The 12168-nt window shown below is 43.5% G+C and overlaps 1 pseudogene; it reads right to left on the bottom strand.

Annotated features, from left to right (window-relative positions):
- Window positions 1-2633: 2633 nt before the first annotated feature.
- Window positions 2634-12168, bottom strand: part of LOC112396053 (ADP-ribose pyrophosphatase, mitochondrial-like) — a 10706-nt pseudogene continuing 1171 nt past the window's right edge.

Below are 12168 nucleotides of genomic sequence, written 5' to 3'. Positions count from 1 at the left end.
ATGACCAACAGGTAGACAAGAGTGGAAAGAGGGAAGCCTGTTGGAGGCAACTTCGACAGTCTAGAGAAGGAGGTTGGTGGCTTGATTTGGGTGGTCACTGAAAGTGGAAAGCAGTGAATGATTCCAGATATATTGTGTTGAAGGTGGAGCTGACTAAATTTTGCAGATGAATTGAATGTGGGAGGTGAGAGAAGGCAAGGAATCTAGGATTCCTTGTTTCCTTGTGCAACTTGGAGGGATTCTGGTGCCAATTACCTTGGAAGAGTGATGGAGGAACAGTATTCTTGGGGAAAAAAATCAAGAATTCTGTTCTGGATACATTAGAGACATTAGACCTTCGTTATTTCAGTGTGTGTGTGTGTGTGTGTGTGTGTGTGTGTGAGTGTATTTATATTTTTCAGGAACTTACATTTTGGAAAAATAATGAAGTTTAGGAACATTCAAAATATGTTAGACCAACCAGGTGCCCCAATGATTCAAAATAAAGACAGGGAGCATATCTCACCTGGAAAAGTTACTGAGCTGAGACTAATATACAGGACAGATGGCTCCATCCTTAAAACAAGCAGTTATAGAAGTCACAAAGAAAAGTGATGTATTAAATTTGTTCCTGAGCGTGAACAATGGTGGGCATTCATGGGTGAACCATTTTACAATTGTCATCACCCGTGTAAATACGACATCTTTCAGGAGGAAAATAAATGAAACCGTGCGCATGTCCTTCGGGTTTAGGAAGGGAAACTCTGACCAAATGTGCATGTAGTTAGAGATATCATAGTGATTTCTTTTTCTTTTCTTTTCTTAAAGGAACAGTGCACAGGGCACCTGGGGACTATAGGAGGGTAACTATTGGAGGGACTATGGTATCGCGGCCAAGGGCGTAGACTAAAAACCTGCCACTCCGCCACTCACTGGTGGTATAGCTTGCAAGTTCCGTAACTTCCCTGTGCCTTAGTTATATCATCTGTAAAATAGGGGGACGATATACAGTAGACCCTGTAGTGCCTGCCCCTTCCCTTCCCCAGATTCCCCTTCTCAGCTGCTGGAGTGTTACCAGAAGATGGCATTCACCTATTAGCCCTCTTTGGGCATTGCCATGGCTGAGGAAGATGGTCTCTCCTAAGATCACACCCCCTTCCACGTGCAGCCCACATCCAATGACTGAGCAAAAAAGTGTATAAAGGCCTGAACCTTCACCCCAATTCAGGGCAGCTGGAAGAGCCTTCCCAGCTCCAGAGCTCCATGTGGGGTTGACTGAAGGCTTCACTGGGCTTCAACCTCAACATCTCACCCTGCCCAATCCTGCTTCCTTCTCCTCCCTTCCCCAAGAGTGGATCCCAACACCTCTCTCTGAGAAACATCTTGCAATTCTCATCACCCTCACAGAGTCTGCTTCCTAGAGAGCCCAGCCTGTGAGGTAAGAGTACCCTCCTCCTCTTAGGGGGATCCTTAGGAATAAATAAGTCACTATAATAAGGCACTTAAAAGAGCGTGTGCACACATTAAGTGGAATATAAGTGTTAGATATTGTTATGGAAGTGTTTTCTTATGAGAGTATCAATGCCTACAAAACTACAAATAGTTTTCCCCTTTAGCCATAAAAGGTTCATCACAGTGGTTTGAGTTAATTCTCCATAATTGTGTTACATACGAATAAAGTTAACTTGCTTGTTTTAGATGATGAGAGGGAAGAAATGTATTTCTGGCCTATTTGTTGCTACTGAGATCCCCTCATTCTTGATTGTCAGGGGGCATCTCTGTTTTCAAATTGACTATAAACACTTTCTCATTTATACACTGGGGTTTTTTTTAATGGAGAAAAGGTAGATGTGAATTATATTTTTATTAGGCTGTGATTACATATATCTCCTTGATAGAGACTTCTTCATGCCAGGAATTGGCATTTGCAGGGTCTTCTGAGATGAAGGTCTCATCCTCTGAGATGAGAGGGAACAAATGTCTTGAGCTTAGCCCATTCTGTTCAGACAGAACAGTTGTGATAACCAGGGGGAGGGATGGATATTAAGCTCATTTTGTCACTGCATTTTTTTTTCCTGGTTCATAAGTACTTGATCCTTATGGACTAAAATAGAGATGGAACTTTTCCCATAAAACTGAAGGTTCTAAAACAAGAATAACCAAAGAGCTTCTGTACTTGAAAGCAGTGAATACAAGATCACATATAGCTAAATTTGAAAAACAAATGTTAACCCAAAAATCAGATTATACATTAGATTAAACCACAGTCTAACACATCAGGAGAAAGAAAGAACTGACAAATGCAAGCTGTATGAAAAGTAGAGGCTATGGTGGGTAAGAATTTATCTTTGCTTTACCCATAATTCTTCAAAGAGCATTAGTTGTATAATTTGGTTAAAGCCATGTATACAACGTATAGAAAAGGCCACTATATTCTTCTTCCAATTAGAAAACCAGAAAGTTTGTGATTCCATTTCCCCATATGAGTCTAATATTATTCCCTGATACAAAGCCTCCAGCCTGTGAACAGTTTGGGAAATAATCACCAAAAGAAGTAATCCTCCCATCCTGTTCAATGGGGAGTCCTGAGTTGTTTGCTTCTTATCTACCTGTGTTCATCTGAAGGGCTTTGGCTTGCATGAGACTCCACGCCATTACCCATGGCAGTCGGGGTACACGTCTTCGCTCCAGTGGGCACCTCGTTTCTCAGCCACAAGTTGAATAAATTGGGAGTGGATGGCATACAGCTTGAGTTTATCATTATTGTCCACCCATCCCACTTTCTTGGCATCGTCGCCAGCTTCCAGAAGAAGATGATCCATTTCCTCCCCTGTTTCATCATGGTAGTTCACAGCCTCTGTCCCCATCCACGTGTTATCGTGTTCCAAGGATCATCCACATAGCCTTTATAGACCACAAAGTGTTCCTGGCTGAATAGTTTGTGCAATTGTTTCTCCAACTCCTGTGTTTCTGCTCTGGATTTCTGTAAGGAGTTCATGGCTCCCTCACCAAATTCTCTCTTCATTGTGGTACTAATCTTCTCTCCCGGATCCACCATCCCCCCTGGGATGGCCCATGCCCCACAGTCCTTCCTTTTGATGGCTACAAATTGCAGGATGTTTCTCCCAGAAACAGGGTGGGTAACTGTATTTCCCTTGCTATCCTCTTTCCACCTGGTTAAGATGGGATCTGCAGCACGACTGGGGCCCCAACGCCCCAAAAGCCCTCAGCCAACCAGCCCTGGCTGAACTGCAGGATTTCTAGGTCTACCATTTTCAACCTCATACCAACCGTTTCTGGCTCCTTCTCTCAACATGCCCATCCTTTTCATTAAATTTAAGAGAGAAGTTTCTTTCACCCAGAAGAGGGTCAGCCCACCTGGGTCCGGCCAAGACTGAGCCAGAAGTGTACTCGACAGCCTTGTATTCTGGCCACTCAACCAGCCAGCTCACTTTCTCGTTGGGGACCTGGCTTCGCCCCACTTTAGAGCCAGGGTAAGGCGATGTCCTGGCCTTCTTGTGGGGCGTCTCAGCAGGGCCGTTTGAAACGGACATGATGAAGTTTGGAGGAAACGTGAGGAAAATGGGCTCTAGCCGGCTGAGATGTTAGGGCAGCTTTTGGGCCTGACTGCCACAGAGGCCAAGGCCACAGAGAGAGACACGGTCGCTAAAGCCTTTGCCAGGCCATTTTTGGCTGAATGCCAGCCATTCACCACCCAGTAGGTTGTAAGGATTTCCGTTGCTCTCAGGCGGGGCGCTTCCAGTCGCAAGGGCAGGGCTCCCGACCTTGCCAGTAGGGGGCCAACGGCACAGCTGAGCAACAGAGGATGAGCGCCTCACCACAAACCCCGCCCAGCGCCCCCTTGGGGCCATTGCTGCGTTTGTACTTCACTACATTGAAAGATTTCAACGTCTGGAAGGGATTCTAAAGGGTTGAGAATATTGTTCAAACACCACCAACAAAATCAGCGCACAACAAAAGTGCTTTCTTGCGTAGCAGGGTATTAGTCTTCTGGGTAGACTTAGTTCACTAGTCTAGGACCAGTATCTGTTTGGGAGAAGGCAGAAAGAATGTGTTGGAGGCTCCGGGGGACAAAAGGCTCCTTATTTGGGATGCTCAAAAGCCTGGTGAGGGTGCCCTTGAAGGAGAAAGCTCACTTGGTGCACCCTGCATGGTCCTGGTGAGAAATCCATGAGGTGTACACACATGGTATGGGGGCTGGTTCCAAATCTCAGGCCCATCATTTTACTAGCTGAATGGCTTAGGCAGGTTGCACAAGCTTTATATTCAAAGGAGTAATGGCTACCGCATACCAGGAGCTGCCAAGCACAGAAGATTGTACTGAGGTCTGGACCATATGGCCTCTGCTCTTAAAGGATTCTGGTTGAGGAGGCAGCACATACATTTAAAAATAGAAGTAGGGACTTCCCTGGTGGCACAGTGGTTAAGAATCCACCTGCCAATGCAGGGGACACAGGTTCGAGCCCTGGTCCGGGAAGATTCCACATGCCGCAGAGCAACTAAGCCCATGTGTCGCAACTACTGAGCCCGCGTGCTGCAACTACTGAAGCCTGCGCGCCTAGAGCCTGTGCTCCTCAACAAGAGAAGCCACCGCAATGAGAAGCCCGCGCACCGCAACGAAGAGTAGCTCCTGCTCGCCACAACTAGAGAAAGCCCATGTGCAGCAACAAAGACCCAACGCAGCTAAAAATAAATAAAGAAAAAAAAATAGGAGTAACATGGGAAGGGCAGTGCACAGTAATCCTTAAGAGTTGAACACAATCAGGCTCAAATCCCAGCTTTCCCTCCTTAACTGGGATCTTCTTGGGCAAAGTTACTTAAGTTACAAAAGCTCACTTCAGTTTCCTCAAGTGTAAGATGGAAATAGAAATATCTACCTCATAGAATTCTGGTGACAATTAAGTAGGCTGTTACACATAAAGCTGTTACATAACTGGTCCATCATACGTATTCAGAAATGCTAGTTGTCATTACTATAGCTATCATTAACTTTTGGACCCTGCTCCTTGCAAACTGCAGATTAGAACAGGACAGTTGAAATGATCATGGGAATTGAGTGGCTCACATACAAGATCAGAGTTAAATAAGCTACGATTCTCTGTCTGGAAAAATTCAGGCTGAAAAACAACAGCGTCTAGGTCCTGAAATGATATGTGAAACAGCGGTACAGGCTAAGTCATTATATCTAAGAAAACAAACCCTAGGGAAAGGTCTCTGAACATTTGAAACAGATAGTTTTAGGACAAGTGGAGTACTATATACTCTAATTTAAACTCAAAGGATATTCAACATTTCCCAAAATTTGTTCTATGTTACACCACTCCTATGAGAAAAATGTTCAAGGAATAAATGATTTGATGGTCAAATATGTTTGGGAAATTCTACATATTTTATCACCCTCCTTTAAGAGTTTAGGATTCATAGAATGTTTTAAAGATCCTGTGAATTCCAGTAGAAACAAATCAACCCAACAGTTTAATTCCGTTTCATCCAGTATTTTCCAAACTACCTGACTAGAGAATGCAATAGCTGGTATTATTTTAAGAACACACTTCCTCAAGTTTAGAAGAGTTTCAAAATACATATGTGTGCTTGGGGGTAGATCTCTAATCATTTCAAGTTATCATCATCATCATCACTATTGGAAGACAGCTACTGAATACTCACTCATCACCCTCATAAACTGAATGAGCCACGCTTCCGAAAGCCTTGAAATCCAGAAACAGCTGGGACTATAGAGAACAAAATGGTAGAAGAGAATTGAAAGCAGACACATATGAGACCTGGTCATCATTAACCATTGTCATCATTGTTGAGAATTTGCTGTGTGCAAAGTACCACTAGAAAAGAAAGATGATCATTAAGGGACATGGTCCCAGCTCTGAAACTCATGCCTTCTTATGGCTTCATTTTTTCAATCATGGAATTCCTATTCTTCTGAGCCTCCTGGAAATGTATTAGGAAAACCACTGATATGAAAATTTAAACATTTTGGGAGAAGACACTTGTAAATTCCTCATATTATTATTTCCAGGTATCATAATCTAACTCACAAGAAACGAAAGAAGTAGAAGTATTGGGTCTGGTTCTAGCTTCCCCATCATAGGCTGTGTAGCTCTGCATCCGACCTTGGCTTCCTTGGGTCCTGTTTCTTCATATAAAAGGAATCAGATGGCCTCTGTTATCCACAAAAGTCCTTCTGGCTTTAAAATTGTATGATTCCAGGATGTATGAAAATCTCATCATTGGAAGGCCAAGGTCAAATGCTATGAAGCAAAAAGACCAGCTGTTCAAATATAAACAACCAGATGCCAGGGGGCAATGACACTTGAGGAAGGCAAGGGAGCAAGGAAGGCATGGTGTGTCAAGTAAATTCAGAATTAGACTGGACCAAGTAAGAGTTGATGGAGCACCTGGAAAGGAACATCAAAACCAGTAATGAGGGGTTTGTTTTGCTTTTAGCATCATCAAAGGGAAGAAGACTTAAATCAGACCATTTGATGATCACAGTGTAAAAGGTGCCCTAAGGGAAGAAAATGAAATACTATAATAGAGACCAAAAGAATTATTTGTTTGGAAACCACTGGGGAGATTCTCTTTCCTAAATTGTCTTCTGAGGCAGAAAAACAAACAGTGCTAGACAGAGAGAATGTTCTGGTCCCATCCACGAGAAAGCCCTAAAGGAACTCAGCACAATGAGAGAACAAATCTTTGACCTGTCACTTTGAACTATTCCTGGACTAGAGATTGCGTGTGTGATTCCCATTTTATCAAGAATATTACGGGGACGGGGAAGACCAGGGTGATTACGGAGCCCTAGCAGTGCAAGAATCCCTGATCATCCTTCCAACCTCTCTTTGGGAAGCAGAAACAAGTGGTACCAAGGCAACTGGATTATCATGAATTATCCACCTCTTCCCAAAGTGATGGTAAGGCTCAACTTCTGAAAGAAATCTGGAAGGAAGGCAGAGAAAAGGGTTTCTCCTCTCGTTAAAGTGACCGTACTCAGAACAAATAACAACAATAAAATAACTATCATTTACTAAGTGCTTTCTATGTACCAGTCTGTGCCTTACAGGTTCGCCCAGGTTTGACTGCCCAGTTTTGAATCCTGGTTCAGCCTCTTCTTGGCTTGTTGATCTTGGGAAAGTTTCTGAACTCCTTTGGACTTTAGTTTTCTCATCTAGGAATAATAATGGAATCTATATTAAAGGGTCAATGTGATATAATTCATTTAAAGAGCTTGGAATAATGCCTGACCCATAGTAAAACCTCAACAAATAGTACCTATTACAATGATTATTATTAATTACTTTACACTTATTATCTTACCTAATTCTCAAACAACCCTATGAGTTAGGCACATATACTAATAAGATTAACAGACTGAGGACATGGCAGTTCACAGAAGTTAAATAACTTGCCTGAAGTCACACAGCTAGTTACTGGTATATGTTTCAGAATTGGAAAAGCTTGACAATAATAAACTTGTATTTCATTGATCGTATAAATGCATGTTGGATTTGACTCTATATGGCAAAATGTCACCACTTTATTATACCTATTTAAAAAGTTAAGTTATATTAAATGGTTCTGCTAGGCTCACTCGGTATAAGAGGAAGAGATTGGCGAGAGACAATGAAACCATTAGCAACCTATTGTAGTGACACAATTGTAAAGAGAAAATGCCCTGAATCATGGGCCAGTTCAGCCTAGAAAAACAAGTCAGAGATATCCTGACGTGGAAGGGGGAGGCCTGAAGAGAAGGAAGAGTCAAAGACCACCCATTTTAATCTTAAAGGGCCCAAAGGATGGTGGCAACAGGTAGAAACAGGGAAGTCAGGAGGACAGTTGGCAATGGGGAGTTCGCTTTTAGATGGACAGAGCATGGGGTGATGGCTGGGAATTTGAGATTCTGCCACTGACATATCTGTGCCTTAGTTTCCTCTCCTACAAAATGAGTTGATCTAGAATTAATCCTTTGGATTCCTTCCAGCTTCCTAGAGGATGCATGTAAAATGAAATAGAGGAAGTGGAAGAAAGATATCGGGGCTTAAAAAGTCAGTGAGCACTCAAGGTATTGGGTCATTAGTCTGGCTTTGATGTAAAAGAGGAAAATGGGACAATGATTGACATTTTTAAGATTAAAGAAAACTGTGCCTTTTAAGAAATTACTTAGGTGGGATAATTAATACAGTCTTATCTAGAATGGAGGCTGTCTCCAAATTAACCCAAGAAATCTAAACTAAAATGTATAAGAATCAAAGTCAAGTAGCCTTTATTTGTCAGAGAGATAAACTTCAGTTTGCGTGGTGTGATGTGAAGGTGTTACGAAAGTCCAGCTGCCCCAAAAATATCTTTCTGATCCTCTTAAAATGTTGCCTGGATTTCCACCATTAAAATAAATCCCTTTGAATGTGGTTTGTCTTGTAAAATGCACATTTATTTCACATTCAGCTGTTGTCATGCTTTCTGGTGAATTAGTGAAGCAGGCTGACAACCAGCTAAGGACAACCAACCGAGGAGACAAAGCTTTGGAGGAGGAGGTGGAAGGGATCCTTTTGATATGTGTGGCATTGCTCACATCAGTCAGTTCAACGATGTGTGGGCTCCTATTGTGCCCAGGTCCTGAGCTGCGTTCCAGAGGTGAAAAGGTTAGTAGCTTGTGGTTCATTGCCTCAAGATTCTTACAGTCCAGAGAGTGGGCTGCATGAAGGTCACGGAGCTGCGGAGTTTTGAAAAGCGGGACCAGAGACTCAGAAAGGAAAGGTGGAGGGACAAAGAAGATTCTCTACCATCACAATCTCATTGAAGGATTGGACACTTGATTCAAGGAAGGCTTTTTCTTGATCTCAGTGAGCTCCCCTAAGGAACCACCAAAATTTAAACTGGCAGGTTTGATACTCCATTGGCTGCAGAATGACAGGTCATTCCAATTCCTTTAATTCGATGATTTTTTTGGTCCTTTGAAATTTAAATTAGTAAAATTTGACTATATCAGAACTTGTCAGCTATATTGTTGACTATGCAACACACGTCCATTGCTATTTTTCATGTCCCTCTCCTCTTGTGGAACTTCACGTATGCAGGACTCACCACACAGTGGGGTTGCTGAGGCTGGTGGAAAAGTAGAGGGATAGGAACTAGAAGGATAACTGAGCACTTCTTTAAACAGCAGACCAGAGGAGCACCACAGTGTCATAGATGGCATTCAACAAGCACCCTGAGACATAACTTCTAGTAATGGAGAGGATATTCAACTACGGCTTAAAAGATTTGGGGGACCAGTTCTGGCTCTGGTGTTTGCTAGCTGAATAACTATAGGAAAACATTACAATACTCACCTATATTTATTGAAGACAGACTATATGACAGGTACTGTGCTGTGTTTTACTTGTAAAAACATTTAATTCTTACAACAACCCACTGAGGTAGGTTCTATCACGTTTCCTGTTTTATACGTGAGGAAACTTAAACACAGATAACTTCAAGATCATATTACCTAACATTTGTCAAAGCAGGGATTTGAATACAGGTAGTCAAACTCTAACGCCCGTGGTTAACTACTATGATACTCTAGTTACCTAAGTCTTTGAGGCCTCAGTTCCCTTAAAAATGGACATGTTGGGTCAGACAATGTCTAGATTTCTTTCTGGCTTTAAAATGTTATGATTCCAATTATATGAATTATACCTGTACTTAATATACTAAGGGTTAATCTCTGTTTCTGAGTGGTCTGTCTTAGAGAACTGAGCTCCAAAGACAAATTTCTGAAATCTGGTCTTATTTCCTAGCCATCTCTTGTGTTTCATTAGAGTTGGACCATATTATTTGCTGCTCCACCAAGAATGTCCTTCCTCAATCTCCATCTACTGAAATTCTATCCTTCTATCCTCTAGCCTTCAAAAACCAACTGAAATGCCACCTCTTTCAAGTAGCCATTCTCAGTCTTTGGAGATTTAGACTGGAGGTGTATTAGACTGTTGGGGGTTGGGATCTAGGAAAAATATCTGTGTTAATGAAAGGAAAAGATGTAGGATAAGGAGAAGAAAGGGTGGAGGGAAACACCTGGAGATGAGGAAGGTTAAGAGGACCATCAGTAGTGTCGTTGGTGACCCACACCAGCAAACCCTTTCCTGAGATGCACAATCATGAAGCCGCCAAAGTGCTATTCAATGATGCCTAGCTACTAGGTGTGAGGTGAGGATTAAAATGAGATAACATAGGTGAAATAGCGTCTAGAGAGGCAACAGTGTGACAGTTCCGAATTCCATTACTTGCATAGGAACTTGCTCATCTCCTTCATGCTGAAGAAGGCTGCCCTCCTGGCCAGGAAGGAGTAGGACAAGCAGAGGTGGGATGGGACTCAGTGGGGAAAAAAGAGGTCAGGAGGAGGTATATGGGAACACAAGGAGAAAAATGAGAGCCAGAGATAGAGAAGTAAGAGAGAAAAAGTAAACGAACAGGAGTCATGGGAGAGAAGAGGATGGAAGGAGAAGTGGAAGCAAAAGGGCAAAGAGAAAAAGAAAGAGGAAGAGAGTTCTGGGGCTTGGAAAGAAAAGGTTTGTGCTGCCCTGGCAAAACCCAACCCCCAGAGGAAGAGTCCTGGAGGTAAGCAAGTGAAGCACCCAAGTCCAGAGCGCTCTCAGATTCCTTCTTGTTTCTCTGTTCTCATCTGTTATTGGAGGGGTTCTGACCCCTGCCCTCTGCTGCTTTCTACCACTGTGTGGTCCTGGAAGGTGAGAGGAAGGAAGGAGCCAGGGGATTCCTTCCACTCTCTCTGCTTTGGGAGGCATCTCCAGCAGTAGTTGCACTTCCTTCATGGCTCCAGCTCCCACTGGACAAGGCTTCATGGTTCTGGCAGCCTCCTCCCTTTGTCCCTCCAGCCCTAGGGGAGGAGATGTACCCAGCAGTTGCTAATCTCAGGGTTGCCTCACTTTCTCCTGGTTGTAATTCTAGTTCTTTCAACAGCTTTGTAACTAATGCACTGCATTAAATTATCACTATTGAAGTACCTGGAAAAGAAAACTTTACTTTCAGTTGTATTCACCCTTGGAGTTCAAAGACAGCTCTCTCAGGGAAAGCCATGCATTTTGTGAGAGAAAGAAATCCAGCCAACCCAAGAGTTACGAAGGGTCAGGGGCCAATTCTCCAGTGTTTGATTAGAGAGTGATGAATCCACAGTGGCTGCCAGAGTTGAAGAAGTCTAGCCAGGGAATTATCTGTAAAATGACTGGGTTTGTGGCCATTCGTGTCCATTCCTTCATGACTTACTGTACTCACTTTGATCACCTTGAGCTTCAGTATAAGGAACATCTCAGTTTTATTCCTCCAAGGGTTATTAAGTGCCCATGAGGAGTATAGAGGGCACGTAGCTAGGTGTGGTGAGGCGGAGACACAGAGACATCTTGGGAGGACATTCTCAGTTTTGGGAAGTGTTTGCGTTTTGCAAGATAAGGTTTGTGGATGGTCTATCAAGAGACCCTTCTGATACTCTCGTTTTTGCAGTTCCAGCAGAGCTGCAGACACTCAGTTTTATTCTTCAGGCGTTCATTTCTCCCATCCTCAGAGCCCTGTTAAAACCAGGTTCCTGTTCTTAGGAATTCACAGCTTAGTGGGGACACAGAGTTGGGCACACGACTGACCCTCAGGCCAGGCTGATGGCAGCCACAAGGGAGGATTCTGCACAGGGTTCGGGGAGGCTGCACAGAGATGGTGGACAAGTTGAGTCTATTAAAGTTTGACAGGTCGAGGGGGCTACGGGTCTTCTGGCAGAGAACAGAGCAGGATCAAAGTCAATTGTGAAAGAACAGGGTCATCTGAGGTGTTGTCTGTAGACAAGGGTTTTGGGGGTGAGGGTTGGTCACTGGAAAAGAAGCTGAAAGGTGGAGGCCCAGCTATGGAAGGCTCTGAGACTAAGGAGTTGGGGTTTGAGGCAACGGGAGTCATCGGAGGACCTTGAGCATCATGTGGCAAGGTCAATTCTGGGATGGCAACTTTGAATTCTGCGCGGAGGACGGATTTGCACGCAGAGAAGCTGGAGACAGGCGAAGGAACTGCGAGGTCTCAGAGATGGCTCATACATGGGAAGCCTCAGCTTGACCATCACCAAAGGGGCATGTTAACCTCAATTGAGCGGCTTTTCTCTCCACCAAGGGCAAGCGCCCT

This window comes from Neophocaena asiaeorientalis, unplaced genomic scaffold (assembly GCF_003031525.2).
Source record: "Neophocaena asiaeorientalis asiaeorientalis breed wild unplaced genomic scaffold, Neophocaena_asiaeorientalis_V1.1 scaffold597, whole genome shotgun sequence".
NCBI lineage: Eukaryota > Metazoa > Chordata > Mammalia > Artiodactyla > Phocoenidae > Neophocaena > Neophocaena asiaeorientalis.
Note: the sequence above shows the minus strand (reverse complement) of the source record. Positions and strands in the feature narration are given on the sequence as shown.